The 27211-nt window shown below is 45.5% G+C and overlaps 1 pseudogene; it reads left to right on the plus strand.

Annotated features, from left to right (window-relative positions):
- Positions 1-579: 579 nt before the first annotated feature.
- Positions 580-15199, plus strand: LOC125634889 (amine sulfotransferase-like; annotated as a pseudogene).
- The last annotated feature ends 12012 nt before the right edge of the window (positions 15200-27211 follow it).

A 27211-nucleotide genomic window follows, 5' to 3' on the forward strand; every position in this document is an offset into this window, starting at 1 on the left:
ACTCTTGAGAGGAAAGAAATTTCCTCTCCTTCCCTCCAATTTTGCTGAACTTATGTTACTAGACAAGAAGGGACGGGGAGAAACATATGAGAAATATGAGAGAGAGAATCAGAAATAATAAGATGGTGTGAACAAAATTCCAGACACAAACTTAACTGAACTGCAGCCTCGTTCCTCTGGTTGTGCACAAGGACTAAGTCGTCGCTCATAGAAAGCACTGGACTACGTGGTGAGCTCCTTGAGTAGCTCTGACTTTAAGTGCCCATTGACATGGGTTCTGTGACGTTAGATAATTCGTGAAGCAATACTGGTGCCTAACCAGACACTTTATACAAGTAAAGAACCCAAATACAACGCATTACACAGCACTTTTACCTGCCAAAGATATTCTGTTCTCATGCCAGTCCCTAAAAGTGCCATTTCTATGCTGTCATTCACTTTGCTGTTTTTCTTAATATACATTTTGCTATCAAAAGGGATCTGTTTCATTTATGTTGTCCTGAAAGTTTTGTCCTGAAGGATAGATAACATCAAATAAAAAGGATATAAAATTAAATTTTCTAACCTGTAGATTCTTGACATCTGAGTGAAACGGAGTTAACAATGGAGCCATCAGAAGAATTTTTGTTCCAACATAAAGGAATTTATTTCCATCCAAACTTTGCTACACCTGAATACATAGATTCACTGGAGGATTTTGAAATCAGAGACAGTGATGTATTTGTAGTTACTTATCCAAAATCAGGTAAGACTGATTGCTTGATTCCCTTTAGGAAAATCATATCTGATTTTTGTCTGAAACCTTTATTGACCTTCCCCGCCTCTTCTGCCAAGCTTATTGACCACCATTATGACCTATTTTTGGTGGTAGCAGTTTAAAATCTATTAACTGCCAATAGTTTATTGGAGACATTATCTCAGTTGCATCCCTATGTTTAAGGCAATGGCAGAAGGTTAAAGCTTTAGAGGTAATCTGCAAAGTATATCTGAACTGGGCAAATATTGCCCAAAGCTTTGCCCAAATATGTATTATAATAAACTGCATCTATTTCTTTCTGTAGTCGACCACTATTTTTATTCTCCTTTGTGTAAACCTTTATGTCAGCAATATTTTGGAAACAATAAGTTCATGGAAAGGGAAGGTGGTGTGAGTGCTCAGACTAATGAATTTAGACACAAATACAAAACCTCAGACTCCCCTGAGACAGCCATCTCTCCTGGAAAAAAATAAAGGACAATCTTCTAAACACCCTCCCTCCCCAGATTGATCCCAGGCCTGTCACAGAGTATTCAAGCTGAACTACCAACTACCTGTACTCAGGTGATCAGCATTTTTGTTCTCAGACTTCGCAGTGATATATTTTCTTCAAACAAGAATAGCACCTCTTCCTGCCTATGAGGTTTGAGAATTACTTGCAGCTGAAGAGTTATAATATAGCAGAACCAACTCCTCTGTGAGGAGCTTAGAGAGAAGGACTCTATACCCCATTGGATACTAAACATTGTAACACAGCTTTTGGCATGTCCAGTTCTGGTCACTAAAGTACCCTTGGCCCTTCTTAGTAGAGAATTCCCTGTATTGCTGACAGGTCATGTAACATGCACAGACAGGACAGACCGTGTGAACCTTCTGCATGAGCCCTGAAGTAGCACCGGTGCTCTTCCACTGCGGGAGTGGAATAGGGGTACGTAAAAACTCTCAGAACAACAGTATACAGGGTGCTTTGGATAGGGCCAGTGAATTCACTGGTTATTACTGGAATGGACAGTCATGCCGCAGCACTGAGGCTACATCAGAGGGAGAAAAACTGTGTGTCGTAATCACCGTTTCCATGGGGAACCTGAATAGCCTAGGTAAAAATATTTGAAGATTTAGTTATTGACCAGCACATAGATAGATACAGGATTTTTTATACTAAAATGTACAAAAATATAATGCTGTTTGGATTCCCACCCCTGCTGCATTAATGGATTCCCTTGAAGACACATTTTTGTACTTCATTTATAAAGTAGAATGAGACACAGTTTTGACGAGATTGTGATTATGGCAGATTATTACGTGACATTACAAATCAAATTAGCATCAAAGCTGTTTCAAAGAAGGCTATTTTCTTTCCCAGGGACTGTGTGGACTTAGAATATTTTGAGCTTGATTTATCATGAAGGCCATCGAGATGGAACAGAAAATATGGAAATAATAGACAGAGTCCCAACTGGCTGGAGTATAACATACATAATATCGATAATGTCCATCGTCCATCACCTCGTCTCTTTACTACTCACCTGCCTTAATATTTAGTTCCAAGAGATCTGAGGAACAGGAGAGGAAAAGTAGGTGACACTATTTTTATAATTTAATCAACATTATCGAGGAAAACTTGTAGCTTTCACCAATAAATCAGTCTAAATCCTCTGGGCCAGACTGTCTGCCCTCCCCACAATCGCCCTTCCAAAAGCAAATTTCCCCTGCATGGAGATGGGGCTCACTTCCTCCAAAGCCCCATTCCATGTCCTTAGACCCAGCCAAAGGGGGGAAAACAAGTTCAATCAAGACCTCAGGACTTCAGTGTCCAGTTTCAGTGGAGATCCCATTTTTCATGGGACTGCTGTGCTTGACCTCTGGGCCAAGAAACGGAGCTGCTTCTTCCTCATCATGACAGCTCACCCTAAAAGGGGCATTATTGATGGGTTAGGATCATTACAGTTTGCATGTTATATTGTAAATTACAGTGGTTTTGTTGTTGTGATGTATGTAGCTATGTAACTGTAAGCTCTTATGCTATCCATGTTTTATGTCTCCTGCATCTTTAAACGTCAGGAAACTTTTGCTAATGATAGGGGGGGTGGACTGTGCCAGATGCAGCTCAAGAGGAAGGATCTCCCAGGGCCAGGGATTCACACTAAGCTCTCTCTCATGGAGATGGCTGCCCTGCCCTCCGTGTTGCTTTCCTTAATCTAAACGGAGAGTCATTCACACTGAAGGTGTGCAGTGCTGGCCTGCCGTAATTTGAGAGAAAGTGTGAGAACTGCCTTGTGGGAGTGATGCCAATCTCTTACACTGCTACCTGGATCTCCCATGAAAGGTGGCATGTGCCGTGCACCCACTTCCCCATGACACTCCCTTCACAGTCACCCTTGCAGCTTCCTTCTCTCTGTTGCAGTAACACCTATAATAAGATGAGCAGATGCATGGTGCAGAGCTTGCACTAAATGAGCTCCGTCACTGCAACCTCTCAATCCATAGGAACCTTCCTCCTGATTGGCTTTTTAGCTCAACCCCATTTCCCATGCAGAAAGACTCCTTAAAGTACAGGGATGGTAAAAGTAAATGGAACAACAGCATCTCCTAAGCTGCACAGAGCACAATTTTAAATACAGACATTGGGAAATCTTGTATTGCTTATGTGTATTTTACAGGGCTCACGTAGGTTTTCACAATTTTAAGACCATGTTGATGGTACAGGGAGTATTTCTCTTCATGGCTTCTGGCTGGCTGTTCTTACTGTGCACCACCATATGGCTCAGCTGTCTGTGTGGTTTTCCAGAAATTCTCAGCTCCAAATTGTTGGAGAAATTGGTTGTGCTGTTCAGCAATGCATTTTAGCATTACTTATTAAACATTGTATCCATTACAATTCTCTAAAAATATCTCCAGCTGCAATTTTTTTTGAAAGAGCAGTAAATTCATGCTTACTAGGATTCAAGTTTAAGGATATGTTTTTCACTGAAATACTTTAGTAATATACCAAACACAATACACACAAATAGATATCGGTTACTGATTTAGTAATGTTTGTATTAAAAAGGAACTCAAAATCAAATGAATTTATTCTAGTTGACATTCCTTTCAGATAGTACACTGCAACTGCACTCCCTGTTAATTTTTGTTATGTTACTGTCACATTTCCCATGATTTTTAAATGGTTTTGCTCCTCTCTTGCTGTGTGAAAGACACATATAAATAACTGGACATAACTTGAAGACCTGATTCTAAGTACACTTACTCATGTGCTTAACCTTACAACAGTGAGTAATCCCCTTGAGGTCAATGGTATTCTCATATGTAGACAGTTATGTATGTGTATGACGGTCTTTACAATTAAGGAAGTGCAATAACGCCACTGAATGTACAGGAAATGCTGGCAAAGACACAAAAAATCCCATTCATTTAAAGCAGGATAAACTATTTACTAAAGTACTTATTTTAGCCCTTTTCAGATATAATGATTTTAATGTTACTTGCAGCAATAGCAATTTTATAAAACCACCGATTTGTAGGTTAATTGTGTCCCTTTAATCTACCTGAGACTGTCACTCTTTTTACCTTGCAGGTTATTTATGTAGCCAGAAATCCAAAGGACGTTGTGGTTTCCTATTTTCATTTTTCCAACTTTTCAGTCAAACTTGAGACAATACCAGATTTTTATATTTTTCTGGAGAGGTTTTTAGCTGGGAAAGGTAAGGTTTCAGTTACTGCTAAAAGGCTAAGTCCTGCTCGCCTGAGTAACCTATCTGTGGTTTCAGAGTATCAGCCATGTTAGTCTGTATCTGCAAAAAGAAAAGGAGGACTTGTGGCACCTTAGAGACTAACCAATTTATTTGAGCATAAGTTTTCATGAGCTACAGCTCACTTATGCTCAAATAAATTTGTTAGTCTCTAAGGTGCCACAAGTACTCCTTTTCTTCTATCTGAGTGGGTAAATTACTTAGACAGTGGAGCTGGTCAAAATCCTGGCCCACACCTCACTACCTGGGGTCTAAGGTTGCTATAAATGCAGTATCATTCACAGCTCACAATAGAGATTTTGAGCAAAGGTAGTCCAGGGGGGCTGTATAGGCACATGCACTGCACCAATAAAGTGCAAGTAGCCTCGTGTATCTCAACTGGGTGAGCGCTCTGAAACCTAACAATGAAGATTTCAACACATTTCAACTCCACTTATGTGCTCAGATAACACCTCTGATAACACCTCAGATAACACCACTGATAACACCTCAGATAACACCACTTATGTGCTCAGATAACACCTGCTGCCCAGCAGGAGATTATCTGCCCACAATAGAGATTTTGAGCAAAGGTAGTCCAGGGGGGCTGTATAGGCACATGCACTGCACCAATAAAGTGCAAGTAGCCTCGTGTATCTCAACTGGGTGAGCGCTCTGAAACCTAACAATGAAGATTTCAACACATTTCAACTCCACTTATGTGCTCAGATAACACCTCTGATAACACCTCAGATAACACCACTGATAACACCTCAGATAACACCACTTATGTGCTCAGATAACACCTGCTGCCCAGCAGGAGAGTGAATTTGTGTGGGGGGGTGGAGGGTGAGAAAACCTGGATTTGTGCTGGAAATGGCCCACCTGTTGATCACTTTAGATAAGCTATTACCAGCAGGACAGTGGGGTGGGAGGAGGTATTGTTTCATATTCTCTGTGTGTATATAAAGTCTGCTGCAGTTTCCACGGTATACATCTGATGAAGTGAGCTGTAGCTCACGAAAGCTAATGCTCAAATAAATTGGTTAGTCTCTAAGGTGCCACAAGTACTCCTTTTCTTTTTGTCAAAATGGTCTTTTTTTTTTTTTTCCAAAACTGAAGATCTTCTTGTAATTTTTTGTGAAGATGATATTTTATTGCAATATCTATTCAAAACTAGGGTTTTAGTAAATAAAATATTTTAAGAATTAGTTTGATGTTTTCAATTAAGATATTGATGTGAAATCTTTGAAAAGTACAGAACTCTTCAAAATTTCAATTTTGTTTAGAAACTAGTGTTTTTCACTTTTCTACCAGCTCAGCTAGCTTTTGGCTCCTTAACAACTTCACCTAGATTAGCAGAAGTCAGGTTTAAACTACTTTGAGTGTCTATACATGGGTTTTTTCTGGTTGAACTCAATCCATTTTAAACTGATTTTAATCACACTTTCTAAACAAGGTCTGGAGTATCTGAGTGCACCTTTTAGCTAAATAGGTAGAGATGCAGCAGCATCCCCTCTGCTGACATCAGGAGGAAGCATGTTGATAGTACCAGCAAGGCTGATTAACAAAGTGAGAAAAGACCCTTCCCATTAAGAGGTCCAACTCCTGATATATATATTCATAGATTCCAAGGCCAGAAGGGACCATTGTGATCATCTTATCTGACCTCCTGTATAACACAGACCGCAGAACTTCCCCAAAATAATTTGTAGAGCAGATCTTTTAGAAAAATATCTAATCTTGATTTAAAAGTTGTCAGTGATGGAGAATCCACCATGACCCCCTGATATATAGTTTCAATGGTTAATTACCCTCACTGTTACAAATGTACACCTTATTTCCAGTCTGAATTTGTTTAGCTTCAGCTTCCAGCCCTTGGATTGTGTTATATTTTTCTTTGCTAGACTGAAGAGTCCATTAATAAAGATTTGTTCCCCATGTAGGTAATTGTAGACTGTAATCAAGTCACCTCTTAACCTTCTCTTCATTAAATTAAATAAGTACATAAGAACAACCATACTGGGTCAGACCACAGGTCAATCTAGCCCAGCGTCCTGTCTTCTGACAGTGCCTCATGCCAGGTGCCGCAGAGGGAATGTACAGAACAGGTAATCATCAAGTGATCCATTCCCTGTCACTCATTACCAGCTTCTCGCAAACAGAGGCTAGGGACACCGTCCCTGCCCATCCTGGCTAATAGCCATTGATACACTGAGCTCTTTGAGTCTGTCACTGGAAGGCATGTTTTCTAAAGCTTTAAACATTCTTGTGACTACTCACTGAACCCTCTCCAGTTTATCAACAGCCTTCTTGAATTGTGGACTCCAGAACTGGACACAACAGGGGTCCTTCTGCTTCCAAAATAGGTTGCCATAGACAGACCAAAATACCGATAGCCAGAAAATTCTGACAACCTTTGTCTTACATGGTGCTAGCAGTTGTAATCACAGTCACAGAAATGAGCCTTTTCTCTCTTCATTACACCATGAGGATGGGTTGGCTAATGAAGAAGGAATTTGCAGTGGCTTAACTTGCTACTTGCCTGCCAGTTTTTAATGCTGCTGTAGCCTCTTAGAGGGAATTAAAATCTTGCTTATGAAGTAGTGTAGTAAGACTGATGATCCCAAATAAGAAGCCAACTTTATTCTTTAGTGCTATATCCCTATACTCAGTTTCCCTTTCTTTAAGTATCCCATTACCCTTTACTCTATCGTTTTATTGAGTAAGTTCTTTTATTTTCCTTATTGGGAAACTATTACTTTGAAATAATGTTCATTTCAGGATCTCAGAGGCGCTGTGCTGAAAATCTGCAAATTCTTAGGAAAGCAGCTAAATGAAAAAGAGCTGGACACTGTTGTGGAAAATGCTACATTTGATAAAATGAAAACTGATCCCAGGGCAAACTATGAGTCCATGCTAGACGATCTCCTGGAACGAGGCAAAGGACATTTTCTTCGCAAAGGTAAGGCAGAAGCGGCCAAATCTAATAAATATTTAATTCTGCAGATCCTGGCATAGGACGTGTTGAAGCTCGCTGCCTCGGACTTCCAATCACAACTTTCTGTCCCCAGGAAACAATTGGCTTTGGGGCACTAGGACTGCTGAGTGAGGGTGCATCGCTGTGTGCATCAGGCACCATTTCTCACAGATTAAAAAAGAGAGCTGCATTCCTTTGCTTAATGCAGTGTCTTAAATGTTTGCTGAGCAAAGTAGTGCAGCTGTCTTTTGATCTGTGAGAAAACAGTGTCCATATATTTTAAAAATGAAAATGTTCAATAAGCTCTCGTGGAGGGTAACATTCATTTTGTGCCACTTGTAAAAGGGAAGGGTCATCTTCAAGAAATTAAAATGTGAACATTAGAGAAAACTGAAAGCATTTCTGTCTAGTGCTTCTGGGAAACTTCACACACGGTGAGTATCGGAACTGATTTTGTATCTACAGCTTCCAGGGGTTGTCATAAATATAAAGGGAAGAGTAAACACCTTTAAAATCCCTCCTGGCCAGAGGAAAAGTCCTCTCACCTTTAAAGGGTTAAGAAGCTAAAGGTAACCTCGCTGGCACCTGACCAAAATGACCAATGAGGAGACAAGATACTTTCAAATGCTGGGAGGAGGGAGAAAAACAAAGGGTCTGTGTCTGTCTGTATGATGCTTTTGCCTGGGACAGAACAGGAATGGAGTCTTAGAACTTAGTAAGTAATCTATCTAGATATGCGTTAGATTATGATTTCTTTAAATGGCTGAGAAATTAAGTTGTGCTGAATAGAATGAATATTCCTGTCTGTGTGTCTTTTTGTAACTTAAGGTTTTGCCTAGAGGGATTCTCTATGTTTTGAATCTAATTACCCTGTAAGGTATTTACCATCCTGATTTTACAGAGGTGATTCTTTTTACTGTTTCTTCTATTAAAATGTTTCTGTTGTGTCAAGGTTCCTTCCCCACTCTGAACTCTAGGGTACAGATGTGGGACCTGCATGAAAACCTCCTAAGCTTACTTTTACCAGCTTAGGTTAAAACTTCCCCAAGGTACAAACTATTTTACCCTTGGACTTCCACTGCCAGCACCAAACATTTATCTGGGTTTATTGGAAAAACGTTGTTTGGAAATGTCTTTCCCCCCAAAATCCTCCCAACCCTTGCACCCCACTTCCTGGGGAAAGTTTGGTAAGAATCCTCACCAATTTGCATAGGTGACCACAGACCCAAACCCTTGGATCTCAGAACAATGAAAAAAGCATTCAGTTCTTGAAAAGAAACATTTTAATAGAAGAAACAGTAAAAAGAATCACCTCTGTAAAATAAGGATGGTAAATACCTTACAGGGTAATTAGATTCAAAACATAGAGAATCCCTCTAGGCAAAACCTTAAGTTACAAAAAGACACACAGACAGGAATATTCATTCTATTCAGCACAACTTAATTTCTCAGCCATTTAAAGAAATCATAATCTAACGCATATCTAGATAGATTACTTACTAAATTCTAAGACTCCATTCCTGTTCTGTCCCCGGCAAAAGCATCATACAGACAGACACAGACCCTTTGTTTTTCTCCCTCCTCCCGGCTCTTGAAAGTATCTTGTCTCCTCATTGGTCATTTTGGTCAGGTGCCAGCGAGGTTACCTTTAGCTTCTTAACCCTTTAAAGGTGAGAGGATTTTTCCTCTGGCCAGGAGGGATTTTAAAGGTGTTTACCCTTCCCTTTATATTTATTACAGGGGTTATTTAGAGTATGAAATTAGCCAAAGAAATAAAATCTGTGGGACAATTCTTGTGGCTGAGAGGAGCCGGGTATTTTCCTGTTGTAGCCCTTTTATGGCAGAGTTATGAATAGATGTCTGGGGTTTGTGGTCTTCTGATACTGCTGATCAGGGCCAGATTAACCTTTTGTGGGCCCAGAGCCAAACATATTTGCGGGCCCCCATGTAGTCATTGTTATAGGCCCCTTCCACATGTGGGTCTGCTGTGGTGGTACCATTGGCACCATGGTATACCTGGTACTGAATCTCAGAGACATTTTTCATTTTGAACATGCACCTCTGCAAGAATATGTTTATTGCCATACACAGCTTTCTCAGACCCCACTTTTTCTTACTGAGCTGTACCCATCAGAGCCGGCTCCAGGCACCAGCTTTCCAAGCAGGTGCTTAGGGCGGCATTTAGAATGGGGCGGCAGTCAGTGTCCCGTGGCGGCAATTCAGCGATAGCTCTGCTGCTGTTGTGGCGGTGGCAATTCGGCGGCGACTGCTTGGGGCGGCAAAATTGGTAGAGCCGCCCCTGGTACCCAGGTGGGTTTACCAGTGTCCACAGTGAGCAGAACTTTCACAGTGAACACGGAAGCTCCCCATAGATTTATCTCCTTCTCATTCAGACATTCTATAGCCATGTCTCCAGTACCACCCTATTTCACCAGTCACTCTATGTGGTCCTGGCCTCAGCTCAATAAATTTCCACAGCCAGCAGATGCCTGATCAGTTCTGACAAATCCCTTGCCCAGCACCCTTCCTGCCATTTGAGCAAGCCACTTGCAAGCACCATTTCCCCAACCCTGGCTCAGTGAGCACCTAGCCCCTAGGTACCTGAAGTCACCAGCCTTCTTTCTCCCTCTTCTCCCATCTACATGCTATTCCACTATGTGGTCACCACCACCTCTCCCCATGCTTGTTTCCCTTCTATCTTGGACTTGCTCTCCAGCCAGCAGGTCCTATTCTCCTCCTGCAAGCCCGACCTGCTTCCTCTTTCCCTGCTCCTCTTGACATTTCTTTCCTACTGCTGACCTCTGCTCCTTGAGGTTAACTCCAGTTGTCTGTTCCTAGCTTAATGGCCCCCTATAGTCAGAGAGCCACCTGTAGCTTCTCTGGCTCCAGCCATGGGACCAATTGCCAGAGGCCAGCCTTAGACAGCTGCACCTACTAGCTGTGGGAGGAGTGGCAATTCCAAGGCTGAGCATGCTTGAACCTTGCAACAGCAGCACTAAGTACTCTGTCTCAATCCTGAGCACTGGCCCTAGGCAGCTGCAGACTCTGCAATAAAGTGCTTCCCTACTCTAGGCCATAGCTTTAAGTACCTGAGATGCCCATCAGCTGCAGCAGGGGCCCCCAATTCCCATGCACTCCTCAGCTAACACATAGTCATGCAGAAGGTGCAGCCTGGATGATTTTGGAGGCTGGGGCACCAGAAGGTTTGACATCCCTGTGCAGCAGCTCTGCAACAAGCTCACAATGCCACCCTCTGCTGTGGGACCGGGATCCTATGAAGACAGTGGAGTTATACTGGGTATAACCAGTTCCACCCAAAGCCTGTTGAAGTCCATGTGGGTCTTTTCATTGTCTTAATGTGCTGTGTATAGAAGCAAAGGACTTCATTCTAGACTCTAGGAGCACAGTGCATCCTAAAATTATGCTGCATTGGTTTACTAGTGTAAACAGGGGGGTCTCACATTACCTAGTGACTAATCAACACCTCCTGCAGCACGTAGCTGTTTCTGAGAGACTTCCCACCCAATTATTAAATGTAAACCTGCTTAGGTTCTGAAAATATCCGGTGGTATGGTTACAAAAGCAAGGCACTTCTGAATTCAGTAGGAATTTTCAATGTGCACAGAATGCAGGACTGGTTCCCGCATAGTTACAGAACTGCAGTAAAGTTCTGTTTGTGTGATTGGAGGATATCTGGATCCATACTGTAAGCAGGGCTGAATTAACCTTTTGCAGGCCCGGCATCAAACATATCTGTGGGCCCCCATGTGGGCAATGGAGCATGGCACGGGGAGGTCAGTCCCCAGAGCGAGGAGTCAGCCAGAGGTAATGGGGCATGGCATAAGAACATAAGAATGACCATACTGGGTCATACCAAAGGTCCATCCAGCCCAGTATCCTGTCTACTGACAGTGGCCAATGCCAGGTGCCCCAGAGGGAGTAAACCAAGTCATCTCTCTCCTGCCATCCATCTCCACCCTCTGACAAACAGAGGCTAGGGACACCATTCCTTACCCATCCTGGCTAATAGCCATTAATGGACTTAACCTCCAGGAATTTATCCAGTTCTCTTTTAAACCCTGTTATAGTCCTAGCCTTCATGGCATGGATTGGGCATGGCAGGGGTGGCCCTGCTCCGCCCAGTGAGAAGGCACTATTTACAAACCGGCAGTTGCCAGATGCACAGTGGTCTGCCCAGCCCTGTGCTGGCAGCATGCCCTTCTCCCTCGGGTGCAGGCCCATACCACACCCCCTAGCTCTCCCCCACCCAACACCCCCCAAATCCTTAAGTCGTGTGCCCCCCAGCCCCACCCACAAATGCACAGTGCCCTGCACAACACCACTCCTGCCCACAGCCCCACCACAACTGCCCAGCACCCCCACAGAACCCCCACTCCCTAGTGCCCCAACACACACAGATTTTCCTCACCCCTTCACAGCCAAGCTCCCCGCCAGACTCCCCACAGACCCACTCCCCCAAGCCCCCACACATACCTGGCTGAGACTGGCCAGGCATCTGCACCAGTCCCAGGTGGCTCAGCTCCGAGGAGACAGGTGGGGCCCCACAGCTGGTGGGAAGCAGAGACTGCCCAGAGCGGGAGGTGCACTGGGGTCTGGCCAGGGGGCTGAGAGGAGCAGGGGGTGGAGAGGAGTCCTCGTCCAGCCAAGAGGAGCAAGTGGTGGGTGGGGGGAGCCAGCGGGGTCTCAGAGCAGGCCAGGACCCCTTCTGAGCATGGGCCCGGCTCCATGGATCCACTGGAGCCATTGTAAACCCGGAACTGACTGTAAGACTGTCCCACATCATGAGGAAAAGTTAAAGTGCCTTTGCTGTTCTTTTGTTCCACTCTTAGGATATGTCTACACAGCCAGTTTTAAAGTGCTCCCAATAATGACAGTAATGGCAGAAAATGACAGTAATATTGCACTGGCAAGTTCCCCATAGGAACTAAGGCCTTGTCTACATTGACACTTTACAGTGCTGAAACTTGCATCACTCTGTGGTGTGTTTTTTCACAGCCTGGAGTGAAGAAAATTTCAGTACTGTACGTGTCAATGTAGACAAGGCCTTAGTTCCAGTGGGGAACTTGACAATGCAATGTTACTGTCATTTTCTTTTTAAACAAACAAAACAAAACAAAAATACAACCACCCAGGAATGGTTGTTGAAAATAGCAATTCCAGTCCTAGTTAGCAGGGAAGATGCTAGCATTAGTTGCTCAATTTGATCCTACTTTTTCAACAGCAAGTTACAGTGGATCAGCATTTGATTTGGGAGAAATGAAATAATAGAGAGCAGCCCAAACTGAACTTGAGCACTCCTGAATTTTGAGAATGTTCAGATCTGTAAGGCAGGTTCTAGATTCCCTTTCTGAATATTAGATAAATCTGGAACGGAAAAGTCAATTTCTGTTCCCATGACTCAGATCCTCCTGCATACCTGGAACTATACCTAAAGTTGCCCAGGTACTCTAGTAGAGCCTTCCCTCCCTTACCTATCATTCTAACTTCTCCTGATGGGGGTCCACATACCTCCCTTGCTAGGCTTCAGATAGAGGTGCACTGTCCATTCATTCCATCTAATTCCTTCTTTGGGAGCTGCCAGCAGAGTCATCCCTAAGCCAGTCTGGGGAAGTCTTCTGAGGATGATATCTGGGCCAAAGCCTTCTACTCCTTGGGCATACATGTTCCCCATTCACAGTGCCACCCCCTTCTAGCAGCCAGCTCCCCATTCACAGCAAGCCTGGTGTACAACAGGTCTCACCAACCCTGGCAGCTTCCCCCTCCCTTTCTCATTGATAGTTGCCAACAGAACGCTGGAAAATTTAGTTCCTTCCCTGCTGCAGGGCTGGCTCTCCAGCCAGGGAGCTGGCCAAGGAACTACAACTCCCAGGTTCCTTGGGCTCTCAGCTTCTGGGCTGGATCCTTGCACCTGCGGGCAGAGGGTGAGAGCTGGAGCGTTGTTGCCTGTCTCTAGGTGCAGTGTGGGGGTTAAACTGTACCAGGGCCCTGATACATTGTATCATATCCCGGGGAAGGGGGCTGTCTGTCTGTCTGTCTGCCTCAGGGGCTGGCTAGGCCTGAAGGGGACGGGGTAGGTGTTCTCTGGGGCTGGAGGCTGGGCGCTGTGGTAACCAGGATGCTGCTCCTCGATCTCGGGGCCCCTCGCAGCACTGTGCTAGGGGAGGAAGCAGGTGTTATGGGCCCCTTCTGAGCATGGGACTGGCACCAGGGAGCCAGTGGCACCATGGTAAACCCGGTACTGCTGCTGAATAGGAGGGGGACCCAGCTGGATGGTAGTGGGCACTGTGGTACGGAAAAGGTGGAGAACGACTGCAAACTGTTAAGTACAGCATTGCCTGAAAAGAATGTTCAGAGAAGCTCATATTTCTCTTAACAGTAACTATTTCCTGTTGCCAATTTTTCTTCTAAAATTTGCAATGAAGTAAATCAGTACAGGAAGATAACGGTGATGTATAAATCCACTGGTGCCTAAAACAGAATTAGTGACATTGTCTAGAAATACTGGGTCAAATTAGTTACACTGCAGTCAAAGTTAGACCGAGGATGAATCTGGGCCATTATGGTTTTCCTAGGGGCATGGCTGCATTCCACAAAACGCAATCACAGTTTTTGCCAGTGGCATGTGTTTTATCAGAGGGGCAGCATTCTCTGATAAGGCTTCTGACATCTGTAACATGCAAGTCACATTAATAATACATTTGCCCAGCTAATCAAATGGACACTAATGGGTACATTTCTAATGCCAGGAAGGATAGAGGAGATGTAAACCTCCATATAACAAAACAGAAACATATTTTTTTATTGTATTTGACCCACACCTTCAAGACTAGAAATGTACCACCAAAGCCCTAGAGAGCTATGTTCTGGGGAGATGAGAGAGGAAGGAACTGAGAAGAAAAGGAACTGTACCCAATTAGCAGCATTCACAGCCTCTTACGCGCACAAGCGATATTCAAATTATAATCAAATGCCCAAGTGGCAGCAGAGTATCTAACTACCAATTCCTCTTCTGTGTCTCCTGCTCTAGGGACCGTTGGAGACTGGAAGAACACAATGACTGTGGCACAGAGCGAAAGGTTTGACAATGTTTTTAAGGAGAAAATGAAAGACCTGTCTTCCAAGTTCACCTAGGATATTAATGACGACATATAGGCTGGTTTCCAGCTGGAAAGAGGTGAAAGTGCACTAAAGAGAATGAAAATACATTTGTCTCCGGTATTCATGAAAATCCATCATTCTGTGCACATTAAAGATTTTAAACCTGCAATTTTTTTTCCTTCTTACACGTATTCGCACATCACCGTAGTACCCCAGTTCTAAGATATGAAAAGGTGTTACAGACTGTCATGTTCTGGGGTGCAATCCAGGCCAGTCAGGAGTTGTGTCCCCACATGACCTATAAACCTGGGTGCCTTAATTGCCCTGAGGCTGTGGTTGACAGCCTGGACACCAACAGCCAGCAGACAAACATGCAGTATCCTGAGTGTCTGCTCTGCAGCCCTGGTTCAGTGCTCTGACCCTAGCTGCCTGCCTACAACACAACAGCCCCACTCTAGTCTCAGTCACCCAATTACCTCATGCAGAGGTAACACAAACACACTCCCAGTCCTGAATTTTCCCCAAACTGCATGTTTTCCAATATCTAGCCCTTTCCTGGACCATTCAGAGAGATATTAAGGTTCATTTGTTCCTTTAAAGATATACTACCCAGCAGCTGACCACATTAACTGGAGTTGATATTCACTTTAAATCAAACACAGTCATGGGCTGATTTGGATTAAAAGTAAAGCAAGTTTATTAACCAAAGGAGTTTGGATTTTAAGTAAGTTCAAGTTCAAAGGAGAGAATTAGAAATGGTTATAAGCAAATAAAAATGAAAAACACTTTCTAGAGACTAAGACTTAAGAAAACAACCTGCAGCCTCTCTTCGGGATAAGATTCTTACAACACTACCTTCCAGAAATATGGCTGACCACACTTCAGGTCAGGATCTCCCACAAAGTCCAATGTGCTTGGTTCCTTTGCCTTCTTACATGAAACATAACTTTGGGTTCTTTGCTCCTTTCTTTATAAACCAGTGTACCTTTAATATGAATTGTTTTGAAGGTTACCCCTCAACGTAAGTCATACAGTTTATTCAAACTATGAGGAAGGTAATATAGAGTCTCCTGATGAAGGAAATTCCATGCTGATTTCTTCCCCTGCTGGTGTTTGCAAAATGATCTATTGCATGCAATCTTCTGCTGCTGTAATGCTGTGTGGTTATCTTCTCCCTTTGTTGGTTTGATGGTCCTGTTTACCTTCTGTGTAAATTGCATTCCCATTGTCTCTTAATGGACCTTCTGGGTGGCAGAACCACATTCCTTTCTCTAGGGTGGGGTAGCTTCAGCCCTGCACTGCCTGGGAGACCCATTTTGGTAACATAATTTCCAAAGTGTTTGTAATTTTGAATTTGTCCTCTCTATCCACATCACACAATTATATTATTGATCAGTATATCTGATGGGGTGTACCAATGCCGCACTGGCCCACCAATGGTTAATTATTCACTTTGGGCCCGGGAGGCCACCTCTTGTCCTTGCTGGGCATGCTCCAAGTGAAAGCAATATATAAAAGGGAGCAGCTCAGTTCAGTCAGGGCTGGCTGACAGAGGAGAGTGGATGCATGTTACAGGGTCCTGTCAGGAATCCAATCGAGCCCCAGACTATGGAGGCTGGGCACCTGCAGAGGATGAGGGAGATGGAAAGCCACTTGCTCTGGAAGAGCTGCAGGATCCAGAATCAATGGTAGATAGGAAGCAACCCAGAGAACACGTCTCTTGAGAGAGACCCCAGTGCCCCTTATCTTGGGGTGCTGCCCCACAGTAGTGCCCCCACACTCTCGGTCTCTACTCCCGGGGAACCCCGACTGCCTATACCCTATGCCTCAGTGGATACTGCCATTCATCATCTAGCCCAGGGATCGGCAACCTTTGCACATGGCCCGTCAGGGAAAGCCGCTGGTGGGCTGGGATGGTTTGTTTATCTGCAGTGTCCGCAGGTTCAGCCGACCGCAACTCCCACTGGCCGCAGTTCACCACTCCATGCCAATGGGGGCTGCAGGAAGCAGCGGCCAGCACATCCCTCGGCCCACACCGCTTCCCGCAGCTCCCATTGGCCTGCAACGGCAAACCGGGGCCAGTGGGAGCTGCATTGCTGCACACCTCGGGCAATTCCTTCAACAAGGAGGGCAATTCCTCGGGCAATTCCTCCAACATTTGGAGCTGAGAATTTCTGGGAAACCACACAGACAGTTAAGCCATGCAATGGTGCACACTCAGAACAGCCAGCAACAAGGCATGAAAAGAAAAACTTCCCTACACTAATGTTTCTCAACAACCAGTCCGTGGCAGCCTCCTTGCCAGTCCCTGAGATTTCTCTGACACAGAATATTAAAAATGTACCTGTAAAGTGGTTTTTTTTGTACTTGCATTTTACATCACTGTATTAATTATTTCAGAAATTTTGAAGAGTTCTGTATTTTTCAAAGATTTGAACTAGATATCTACTGAAAACATCAAAATAGCTATTAAAACATTTTATTTGCTGAAAACCTAGTTTTTAATTAATGAAAAACATCAATAGAAATTGCAATCAAATGTCATTTTTCACAAAAAGTTACAAAATGACCTTCAGTTTTATAAAAAATGTCATTTTGATTAAAAAAAATCTTTAATTCTAAAAGCAGTTTAAGACGCTCTAATATGTAGCTAAAATTCTCCTTTCCCTTTAAGATGCCTCGTGGGATGGGTTGTGTAGCTGCCAAACGGCTGTGCAGAAAAGGAAATGAAATAAAGCAAGATTATTATCTTTTCTCTCTGTGCTCAGATCCAGCAGATATTCTTCACTAGGAAGCAAATGACACCTGTTGTGACTAAGTGAATTATGCTCCTATGTGCTATTGAATCTCAATAGGAGTTAAAAGAAAAGGAGTACTTGTGGCACCTTAGAGACTAACAAATTTATTTGAGCATAAGCTTTCGTGAGCTACAGCTCACTTCATCGGATGCATTCAGTGGAAAATACAGTGGGGAAATTTATGTACACAGAGAACATGAAACAATGGGTGTTACCATACACACTGTAAGGAGAGTGATCACTTAAGGTGAGCTATTACCAGCAGGAGAGCGGGGCTGGGGGGGGGGAACCTTTTGTAGTGATAATCAAGGTGGGCCATTTCCAGCAGTTGACAAGAACGTCTGAGGAACAGTGAGGGGGCGGGGGGGGGGTGGAATAAACATGGGGAAATAGTTTTCCTTTGTGTAATGACACATCCACTCCCAGTCTCTATTCAAGCCTAAGTTAATTGTATCCAGTTTTCAAATTAATTCCAATTCAGCAGTCTCTCGTTGGAGTCTGTTTCTGAAGTTTTTTTGTTGAAGAATTGCAACTTTTAGGTCTGTAATCGAGTGACCAAAGAGATTGAAGTGTTCTCCGACTGGTTTTTGAATGTTATAATTCTTGACATCTGATTTGTGTCCATTTATTCTTTTACATAGAGACTGTCCAGTTTGACCAATGCACATGGCAGAGGGGCATTGCTGGCACATGATGGCATATATCACATTCGTAGATGTGCAGGTGAACGAGCCTCTGATAGCGTGGCTGATGTGATTAGGCCCTATGATGGTGTCCCCTGAATAGATATGTGGGCACAGTTGGCAACGGGCTTTGTTGCAAGGATAAGTTCCTGGGTTAGTGGTTCTGTTGTGTGGTGTGTGGTTGCTGGTGAGTATTTGCTTCAGGTTGGGGGTCTGTCTGTAAGCAAGGACTGGCCTGTCTCCCAAGATCTGTGAGAGTGATGGGTCGTCCTTCAGGATAGGTTGTAGATCCTTGATGATGCATTGGAGAGGTTTTAGTTGGGAGCTGAAGGTGATGGCTAGTGGCGTTCTGTTATTTTCTTTGTTGGGCCTGTCCTGTAGTAGGTGACTTCTGAGTACTCTTCTGGCTCTGTCAATCTGTTTCTTCACTTCAGCAGGTGGGTATTGTAGTTGTAAGAATGCTTGATAGAGGTGTTTGTCTGAGGGGTTGGAGCAAATGCGGTTGTATCGTAGAGCTTGGCTGTAGACGATGGATCGTGTGGTGTGGTCTGGATGAAAGTTGGAGGCATGTAGGTAGGAATAGCAGTCAGTAGGTTTCCGGTATAGGGTGGTGTTTATGTGACCCTCGTTTATTAGCACTGTAGCGTCCAGGAAGTGGATCTCGTGTGGACTGGTCCAGGCTGAGGCTGACGTTGGGATGGAAATTGTTGAAATCGTGGTGGAATTCCTCAAGGGCTTCTTTTCCATGGGTCCAGATGATGAAGATGTCATCAATGTAGCGCAAGTAGAGTAGGGGCACTAGGGGACGAGAGCTGAGGAAGCGTTGTTCTAAGTCAGCCATAAAAATGTTGGCGTACTGTGGGCCATGCAGGTACCCATAGCAGTGCCGCTGATTTGAAGGTATGCATTGTCCACAAATGTGAAATAGTTATGGATGAGGACAAAGTCACAAAGTTCAGCCACCAGGTTTGCCGTGACATTATCGGGGATACTGTTCCTGATGGCTTGTAGTCCATCTTTGTGTGGAATGTTGGTGTAGAGGGCTTCTACATCCATAGTGGCCAGGATGATGTTTTCAGGAAGATCACCAATGGATTGTAGTTTCCTCAGGAAGTCAGTGGTGTCTCGAAGATAGCTGGGAGTGCTGGTAGCGAAGGGCCTGAGGAGGGAGTCTATATAGCCAGACAATCCTGCTGTCAGGGTGCCAATGCCTGAGATGATGGGGCGTCCAGGATTTCCAGGTTTATGGATCTTCGGTAGCAGATAGAATACCCCAGGTCGGGGTTCCAGGGGTGTGTCTGTGCGGATTTGTTCTTGTGCTTTTTCAGGGAGTTTCTTGAGCAAATGCTGTAGTTTCTTTTGGTAACCCTCAGTGGGATCAGAGGGTAATGGCTTGTACAAAGTGGTGTTGGAGAGCTGCCTAGCAGCCTCTTGTTCATATTCCGACCTATTCATGATGACGACAGCACCTCCTTTGTCAGCCTTTTTGATTATGATGTCAGAGTTGTTTCTGAGGCTGTGGATGGCATTGCGTTCCGCATGGCTGAGGTTATGGGGCAAGTGATGCTGCTTTTCCACAACTTCAGCCCGTGCACGTCGGCGGAAGCACTCTATGTAGAAGTCTAGTCTGTTGTTTCAACCTTCAGGAGGAGTCCACCCAGAATCCTTCTTTTTGTAGTCTTGGTAGGAAGATCTCTGTGGGTTAGTATGTTGTTCAGAGGTGTGTTGGAAATATTCCTTGAGTCAGAGACGTCGAAAATAGGATTCTAGGTCACCACAGAACTGTATCATGTTCGTGGGGGTTGAGGGGCAGAAGGAGAGGCCCCGAGATAGGACAGATTCTTCTGCTGTGCTAAGAGTATAGTTGAATAGATTAACAATATTGCTGGGTGGGTTAAAGGAACCACTGTTGTGGCCCCTTGTGGATTGTAGTAGTTTAGAAAGTTTAGAGTCCTTTTTCTTTTGTAGAGAAGCAAAGTGTGTGTTGTAAATGGCTTGTCTAGTTTTTGTAAAGTCCAGCCACAAGGAAGTTTGTGTGGAAAGTTGTTTTTTATGAGAGTATCCAGTTTTGAGAGCTCATTCTTAATCTTTCCCTGTTTGCTGTAGAGGATGTTGATCAGGTGGTTCCGCAGTTTCTTTGAGTGTGTGTGGCACAAGCTGTCAGCATAGTCTGTGTGGTATGTAGTTAAGTTAAGTGGCTAGCCTACTTTGGTGCTTTGGAACATCTCACCCTATGGTTCTGATTCTTCCACCCTTACTCACACTGAGAAGTACTTTTTCAAGTACTCATATTGAAATCAATGAGACCAATCTACCTTACTCTGTGAAATCAACGAGACTCCTCACAGAGTAAAGTACAGCTCAATGTGAGTAAGGGCGGCAAAATCAGACTGAAAATGGCGGCATTTTAGTTACCTTTTATTTTAGAAATAAAGTGACTGACTAGCCTCACCTTAATCTCCGCATAGGTAAGGAAGAGAACTTTGAAGTCATCCCTGTGGGTGTACCAGCCTCTGACGTGATCCAACCATTAGTTAGCAAAAACTTGTGAGGAAGAAAATTTATAGAAATAAATGTTAATGATCTCAGACAGAAAAAATGTTCAGTTATTGACATTTTTGCATCCTAATACTCTCATAAGGATGGCTTCAGAACCAATGGAGCAGACTTCCTTTTTTTCAGCTTCTCTTCCCTCTGCTGTTGGGGAAGCTCCATAGATTTTATTCCAGTTCCTGTTTTTATTCAGTGTTTATCAGTGACCTGTTCGTGGACTGGTGCCAGTCCATGGCAGCCTCCTTGCCAGTCCCTGAGATTTCCCTGACACAGAATATTAATATTTAAAATGTAAAGTTTTGTTTGTACTTGCATTTTACATCACTGTATTCTTTCAAGTATTTCTGAACATTAAAAAGTAATAAGTAAATAAACTGTCTGGGTTGACATCAGTTGCCATGGTGCTGATATGCAAAGCACGTTCACATGCATTTGTTGGAAGGAAGTCAACAGAAAGCAGTGAGCAAAATGTAAGTTCTAGTACAACTTTTACTTAGCTAAACCACACAATGTCATTGTCAAAGCAGTTACCTCTGGACTGATTTTTCAGAACTAAACAATGTCCTTGGTGCATTGATTAAAATTATGAATTTTGTGAAAGCAAATGGAGTCAACTCTCATCTCTTTGCTACAATGTGTGAAGAAGTGGAGTCTAAACACCATCACTTACTCTTACACACTGAAGTGTGGTGGTTATTGTTAGCCCTGGTCTACACTAGGACTTTAGGTCGAATTTAGCAGCGTTAAATCGATGTAAACCTGCACCCGTCCACACAATGAAGCCCTTTATTTCGACTTAAAGGGCTCTTAAAATCGATTTCCTTACTCCACCCCTGACAAGTGGATTAGCGCTTAAATCGACGTTGCCGGCTCGAATTTGGGGTACTGTGGACACAATTCGATGGTATTGGCCTCCGGGAGCTATCCCAGAGTGCTCCATTGTGACCGCTCTGGACAGCACTCTCAACTCAGATGCACTGGCCAGGTAGACAGGAAAAGAACCGCGAACTTTTGAATCTCATTTCCTGTTTGGCCAGCGTGGCAAGCTGCAGGTGACCATGCAGAGCTCATCAGCACAGGTGACCATGATGGAGTCCCAGAATCGCAAAAGAGCTCCAGCATGGACCGAACGGGAGGTACGGGATCTGATCGCTGTTTGGGGAGAGGAATCCGTGCTATCAGAACTCCGTTCCAGTTTTCGAAATGCCAAAACCTTTGTGAAAATCTCCCAGGGCATGAAGGACAGAGGCCATAACAGGGACCCGAAGCAGTGCCGCGTGAAACTGAAGGAGCTGAGGCAAGCCTACCAGAAAACCAGAGAGGCGAACAGCCGCTCTGGGTCAGAGCCCCAAACATGCCGCTTCTATGATGAGCTGCATGCCATTTTAGGGGGTTCAGCCACCACTACCCCAGCCGTGTTGTTTGACTCCTTCAATGGAGATGGAGGCAATACGGAAGCAGGTTTTGGGGACGAAGAAGATGAGGAGGAGGAGGAGGTTGTAGATAGCTCACAGCAAGCAAGCGGAGAAACCGGTTTTCCCGACAGCCAGGAACTGTTTCTCACCCTAGACCTGGAGCCAGTACCCCCCGAACCCACCCAAGGCTGCCTCCTGGACCCAGCAGGTGGAGAAGGGACCTCTGGTGAGTGTACCTTTTAAAATACTATACATGGTTTAAAAGCAAGCATATGAAAGAATTGCTTTGCCCTGGCATTTGCGGTTCTCCTAGATGTAGTCCTAAAGCCTTTGCAAAAGGTTTCTGGGGAGGGCAGCCTTATTGCGTCCTTCATGGTAGGACACTTTACCACTCCAGGCCAGTAACACGTACTCAGGAATCATTGTAGAACAAAGCATTGCAGTGTATGTTTGCTGGCATTCAAACAACATCCGTTCTTTATCTCTCTGTGTTATCCTCAGGAGAGTGAGATATAATTCATGGTCACCTGGTTGAAATAGAGTGCTTTTCTTCAGGGGACACTCAGAGGAGCCAATTCCTGCTGGGCTGTTTGCCTGTGGCTAAACAGAAATGTTCCCCGCTGTTAGCCACAGGGAGGGGGGAAGGTTGAGGGGGTAGTCACGCGGTGGGAGGAGGCAAAATGCGACCTTGTAACGAAAGCACATGTGCTATGTATGTAATGTTAACAGCAAGGTTTACCCTGAAAGACTGTAGCCACTGTTTTATAAAATGTGTCTTTTTAAATACCGCTGTCCCTTTTTTTTTCTCCACCAGCTGCATGTGTTTCAATGATCACAGGATCTTCTCCTTCCCAGAGGCTAGTGAAGCTTAGAAAGAAAAAAAAACGCACTTGCGATGAAATGTTCTCCGAGCTCATGCTGTCCTCCCACACTGACAGAGCACAGACGAATGCGTGGAGGCAAATAATGTCAGAGTGCAGGAAAGCACAAAATGACCGGGAGGAGAGATGGCGGGCTGAAGAGAGTAAGTGGCGGGCTGAAGACAGGGCTGAAGCTCAAATGTGGCGGCAGCGTGATAAGAGGAGGCAGGATTCAATGCTGAGGCTGCTGCAGGACCAAACCAGTATGCTCCAGTGTATGGTTGAGCTGCAGCAAAGGCAGCTGGAGCACAGACTGCCACTGCAGCCCCTCTGTAACCAACCGCCCTCCTCCCCAAGCTCCATAGCCTCCACACCCAGACGCCCAAGAATGCGGTGGGGGGGCCTCCGGCCAACCAGCCACTCCACCACAGAGGATTGCCCAAAAAAAAGAAGGCTGTCATTCAATAAATTTTAAAGTTGTAAACTTTTAAAGTGCTGTGCTTAAAGTGCTGTGTGGCATTTTCCTTCCCTCCTCCACCACCCCTCCTGGGCTACCTTGGTAGTCATCCCCCTATTTGTGTGATGAATGAATAAAGAATGCATGAATGTGAAGCAACAATGACTTTATTGCCTCTGCAAGCGGTGATTGAAGGGAGGAGGGGCGGGTGGTTAGCTTACAGGGAAGTAGAGTGAACCAAGGGGCGGGGGGTTTCATCAAGGAGAAACAAACAGAACTTTCACACCGTAGCCTGGCCAGTCATGAAACTGGTTTTCAAAGCTTCTCTGATGCGTACCGCGCCCTCCTGTGCTCTTCTAACCGCCCTGGTGTCTGGCTGTGCGTAACCAGCAGCCAGACGATTTGCCTCAACCTCCCACCCCGCCATAAACGTCTCCCCCTTACTCTCACAGATATTGTGGAGCACACAGCAAGCAGTAATAACAGTGGGAATATTGGTTTCGCTGAGGTCTAAGCGAGTCAGTAAACTGCGCCAGCGCGCCTTTAAACGTCCAAATGCACATTCTACCTCCATTCTGCACTTGCTCAGCCTGTAGTTGAACAGCTCCTGACTACTGTCCAGGCTGCCTGTGTACGGCTTCATGAGCCATGGCATTAAGGGGTAGGCTGGGTCCCCAAGGATACATATAGGCATTTCAACATCCCCAACAGTTATTTTCTGGTCTGGGAATAAAGTCCCTTCCTGCAGCTTTTGAAACAGACCAGAGTTCCTGAAGATGCGAGCATCATGCACCTTTCCCGGCCATCCCACGTTAATGTTGGTGAAACGTCCCTTGTGATCCACCAGAGCTTGCAGCACTATCGAAAAGTACCCCTTGCGGTTTATGTACTCGGCGGCTTGGTGCTCCGGTGCCAAGATAGGGATATGGGTTCCGTCTATCGCCCCACCACAGTTAGGGAATCCCATTGCAGCAAAGCCATCCACTATGACCTGCACATTTCCCAGGGTCACTACCCTTGATATCAGCAGATCTTTGATTGCGTGGGCTACTTGCATCACAGCAGCCCCCACAGTAGATTTGCCCACTCCAAATTGATTCCCAACTGACCGGTAGCTGTCTGGCGTTGCAAGCTTCCACAGGGCTATTGCCACTCGCTTCTCAACTGTGAGGGCTGCTCTCATCTTGGTATTCATGCACTTCAGGGCAGGGGAAAGCAAGTCACAAAGTTCCATGAAAGTGCCCTTACGCATGCGAAAGTTTCGCAGCCACTGGGAATCGTCCCAGACCTGCAACACTATGCGGTCCCACCAGTCTGTGCTTGTTTCCCGAGCCCAGAATCGGTGTTCCACAGCATGAACCTGCCCCATTAGCACCATGATGCATGCATTGGCAGGGCCCATGCTTTCAGAGAAATCTGTGTCCATGTCCTGATCACTCACGTGACCGCGCTGACGTCGCCTCCTCGCCCGGTATCGCTTTGCCAGGTTCTGGTGCTGCATATACTGCTGGATAATGCGTGTGGTGTTTAATGTGCTCCTAATTGCCAAAGTGAGCTGAGCGGCCTCCATGCTTGCCTTGGTATGGCGTCCGCACAGAAAAAAGGCGCAGAACGATTGTCTGCCGTTGCTCTGATGGAGGGAGGGGCGACTGACGACACGGCTTACAGGGTTGGCTTCAGGGAGCTAAAATCAACAAAGGGGGTGCCTGTACATCAAGGAGTATTTCAGGCAGGACTTCACGGAGGGTTCCAATAAGAAATGGTGCACCTAAGTTATTGTCCTTATTGGAACAAGAAGGTTAGCCTGGCCTCTGATTGATACATGCCTAGATTTACCTCGCTGCACCTTCTCTGTGAGTGACTGCAGTGTGACCTAGAGGAATGAGTCCCCTAGACAGGGGAGGAGGCAAATGAGTACAAAACAAATCTGGTCTATTTCTTGTTTTGACCCACTCCATCTATCTTTTACATCTTTGGCTGGCAGCAGACGGTGCAGAAGGACTGCATGCCATCCACATCTCATGGCTGCTCGGCAGAAGATGGTACAGTACGACTGCTAGCCATCCCCATCTCTTGCCTGCCTGGCAGAAGATGGTACAATACGACTGCTAGCAATCCTCATCTCTTGCCTGCCTGGCAGAAGATGGTACAGTACGACTGCTAGCAGTCCGTATCGCCTGCCCGCTCACCATAAGACGGTTCAATAGGACTGACTGCAGGCAGGACTAAAGAGAATGACCTGGTCAAGTCACTCCAAATTTAGTCCCTGCGCCCATGTCTGTCCAGGCGCTCCCAGCCGACGTGGCCAGGAGCACCTCGGACACGACGAGGACGACTACCAATCATATTGCACCGTCTGCTGCCAGAAGGCAATGGGTTGCTGCTACTGTGCAGCAAAGCCGTACCGTGTCTGCCAGCACACAGGAGACATAGGGTGACGGTTACCTGAGCGGGCTCCATGCTTGCCGTGGTATGGCGTCTGCACAGGTAACTCAGGAAAAAAGGCGCGAAATGATTGTCTGCCCTTGCTTTCACGGAGGGAGGGAGGGAACGGGGGCCTGACGATACGTACCCAGAACCACCCGCGACAATGTTTTAGCCCCATCAGAGTGCTCCATTGTGACTGCTCTGGACAGCACTCTCAGATGCCCGATTGTTTGCCGTTGCTCTGACACCGGGAGGGGCGCTTACAGGGTTGGCTTCAGGGAGCTAAAATCAACAAAGGGGGTGGCTTCACATCTAGGAGTATTTCAGGCAGGACTTCATGGAGGGTTCCAATAAGAAATGGTGCACCTAAGTTATTGTCCTTATTGGAACAAGAAGGTTAGCCTGGCCTCTGATTGATACATGGCTAGATTTACCTCGCTGCACCTTCTCTGTGAGTGACTGCAGTGTGATCTAGAAGAATGAGTCCCCTAGACAGGGGAGGGGGGGAAGCAAATGAGTACAAAACAAATCTGGTCTATTTCTTGTTTTGATCCACTCCATCTATCTTTTACATCTTTGGCTGGCAGCAGACGGTGCAGAAGGACTGCATGCCATCCACATCTCATGGCTGCTCGGCAGAAGATGGTACAGTACGACTGCTAGCAGTCCGTATCGCCTGCCCGCTCACCATAAGACGGTTCAATAGGACTGACTGCAGGCAGGACTAAAGAGAATGACCTGGTCAAGTCACTCCAAATTTAGTCCCTGCACCCATGTCTGCCCAGGCGCTCCCAGCCGACGTGGCCAGGAGCACCTCGGACATGACGATGACGGCTACCAGTCGTACTGTACCGTCTGCTGCCACAAGGCAAGGGGTTGCTGCTACTGTGTAGCAATGCTGTACCGCGTCTGCCAGCACCCAGGAGACATAGGGTGACGGTTACCTGAGCGGGCTCCATGCTTGCCGTGGTATGGCGTCTGCACAGGTAACTCAGGAAAAAAGGCGCGAAATGATTGTCTGCCCTTGCTTTCACGGAGGGAGGGAGGGAACGGGGGCCTGACGATATGTACCCAGAACCACCTGCGACAATGTTTTAGCCCCATCAGGCATTGGGATCTTAACCCAGAATTCCAATGGGCAGCGGAGACTGCGGGAACTGTGGGATAGCTACCCACAGTGCAACGCTCCGGAAGTCGACTCTAGCCTCGGTACTGTGGAAGCGCTCCGCCGAGTTAATGCACTTAATGCACTTAGAGCATTTTCTGTGGGGACACACACACTCGAATATATAAAACCGATTTCTAAAAAACCGACTTCTATAAATTCGACCTTATTCCGTAGTGTAGACATACCCTTAGAGAGCTTATTCCTTCACTCTCCCACTTCCCTGGTCCTTCTCACATGAACAGAGAGCAACAATACCCGAAGTCCGA

This window comes from Caretta caretta, chromosome 3 (assembly GCF_965140235.1).
Source record: "Caretta caretta isolate rCarCar2 chromosome 3, rCarCar1.hap1, whole genome shotgun sequence".
Lineage (NCBI taxonomy): Eukaryota > Metazoa > Chordata > Testudines > Cheloniidae > Caretta > Caretta caretta.